The sequence below is a fragment of the Fukomys damarensis genome, unplaced genomic scaffold (genome assembly GCF_012274545.1).
Source record: "Fukomys damarensis isolate Sample0158 unplaced genomic scaffold, DMR_v1.0_HiC HiC_scaffold_13, whole genome shotgun sequence".
Taxonomy (NCBI): Eukaryota; Metazoa; Chordata; class Mammalia; order Rodentia; family Bathyergidae; genus Fukomys; species Fukomys damarensis.
In genome coordinates this window covers 38,568,324-38,570,882 of record NW_022900925.1, presented here as the reverse complement: position 1 = coordinate 38,570,882, position 2,559 = coordinate 38,568,324, and positions in this window count along the sequence as shown.

Sequence of the window (2,559 nt, the reverse complement as noted above, 5' to 3'; positions counted from 1 at the left end):
CCGCCTGTTCCTGAGGCGGCTCTGTCAGGCCCAGCGCCAGCCCCAGGAGGCCAGGGAGGCGGCGATTGTGTCTCGGGCGCTTGTTCAGGCAGACGTTTAGTGCACCCCACAAGCCAGGTTCAGTGTGAAGTCGAATTCCTTCGATTTAGTTTTAATTTCTTTCTTTCAGAAAGGCCGGACTCCCCCTCGGGTTTTGGGGCCTTGCTTCCTGGGGCGGGGCCAACCCAAGTCCCGAACCCGCCCCCCGAAGCCTGCGGCTCTGAGCTATAGCCAAGCCTGGGATGAAGGCTGTGCTCAGAATCCCGCTGCCGAGGAGAATCCCAGCTGAGGAAACAGGACGATGGCAGAGACGCACCCAAGCAGTGGGGCATCTGGAGGCTGAGGCAGGAGGATCACTCAGAGTCCAAGGTCAGCCTGGGCTAGTAGGGAGACCCTGAACCATGAATGTCTCTCTGGCCCCCTGAGGTGCATCATAAAAGAACACCAGTGCATAATCCCATCCCCTCTGGAGGCTGAGGCAGGAAAACTGCAAGTTCAAGGCCAGTTCAGGCAGTTTAACCAGAGCCCACCTCAAAATAAAAATAAAAAGAGCTGAAGATGCTGGGCGTGATGGACATACTTGCAATTGCCTGGAATGCGAGGCCAGCCTGAGCTATGTAGCAAGACCTTCTCTCATAAAAACGGAACGCCTGTCATCCCAACACTCCAGGAGGCTGAGGCAGGAGGGCTGCAATTTCAAGCCCAACCTGGGTGACTTGGCCATTTAGTGACACCTTGTTTAGGGATAAAAATTAAGGGCTGGGTGTGGTGACGTTTCCTTGTGATCCAAGCACTCAGGAGGCCGAGGTAGGAGGATTATTGTGAGTTCAAGCCCAGCCTGGGCAACTTAGTGACACCGTAACCCTGTCTCAAAACAAAAAGGGCCAGGCATGGTGGTGCACAGCTGTAATCCCAGCATTCAGGATCACCACTAGTTTGAGGCCAACCTGGGCTACATAGGGAAACCCTGTCTCAAAAAGAAAAAATAAAAAAACTAAGAAAGTCGGGGCCGGGGACATAGCTCAGTGCAAAGGCCCTGGTTTCAGCGCTCAGTACCTTGAGAAAGAAAAAAACCACCCACGGGTCCCACAGGTCCTCGTAACAGTGTCAGAGGTCCCGTCCAGGCAGCCGAGAAGACCGTGGCCTGGTGTTGCGGCCTGCACCCCCTCGTCAGAGCAAAGTCAGGGTCCTCAGCCCACAGCAAGCCGCCCAGTGAGGACAGTCGGCCCTGCCGCACCGGGCACAGGGCGGGGAGCACACTGTGGGACACGGGCTGCAAACAGCGAGCACGAACAGGGAGGACAACGCAGAGCCAAAGTCTTTTTGGGGGGCAAGATGGGGGTCACCCCAGGCCCAGGGCAGACCTTGAGGAGCTCTTCAGCTGGGTAGGCGCAGTGGGCACTGAAGCAGAGGCGGCCAGGAGATAAAACGTCAGATGGCTGTGGGGCTGACTGGACGTCAAGGTAGTGTTCTGAGCCCAGGGCAGTGCCGGTGGGAAACCTCCGGGCCCGGAGACACCAGAGAGGGGTTCCCTGACTCCACCAGCTTGGGAGCAGCCCCTGCTGTGGGCAGAGGGCACGGCCGGGAGCCAGAAGGGACCCGGTGCTTGGAGCCGTGACATGGGTGCATCACACTGCAGCTGGATTCGCCTCCTCGGGGCTCAGCAGCTCACCAGAGGCTGCTATAAAAGCCAGTCTGGCTCTGTTCCATTGTTGGTTTGGGTTGCAGCTTTTTGAAACAGTGCCTCACTATGGAGCCCAGCCTGAAGCTGAACTCATGCTACAGCCCAGGCTGGCCTCAGACTCACCGTGATCCTCCTGCCTCGGCCTCCTGAGTAGCTGGGGTTACAGGTCTGGGCCCTGTGCCTGGCCTGAGCAGGATTTCAGATGGAGAAGAAAGGAGCGGCTGAGAGAAGCAAAATAACACGGGCACTCCCTGGGGCCCACCTCGGGGCCCTGGCCAAGCTCTCCCCTTGGTGTCGTCCTCATCCCCTGAAACCTGTTCACCCATAATCCGCAGGGGCAGAGCACAGACCTCACACAGGAAGCGGAGCCTGCCGTCGGCATGGATCCTGGAAGGAGCTCAGCCCCCAGCAGGCTGGGTGTAGGGACACAGCCTGGACCCCACTGGACAGCACCCAGGAGGAGCAGAGAGCACACAGGGCCCCGGAAGTGTGGGGTGGGCTGCTGCTGCACAGGGTTGGGGGGCATCCGCTCTGCTGTCCCCCCTTCGACCAGCGTGCTCTCCTGGACAAGAGCTGCAGCTAGAACTTCCTGCAGGCCAGGGTGCCTGGGGCACTGTGTGGTGCCCACAGTTGCCCAGCACCGTGACCCCGGGCCTCCTGCTCTCCTCCAACCCGCCTGGGCCGTGGAGCCAGGCTCTCCCTGCAGCAGCTGGGACACAGCTGGGCACCGCGCACGTCAGGAGCCACTGTAGGGGCCAAGCCCCGGGGGCGGGCTCTCTGTCCCCCTTTTGGCCCACACTGGCACGGCGAACACGGTGCAGGTGCAGGTGCGGAGG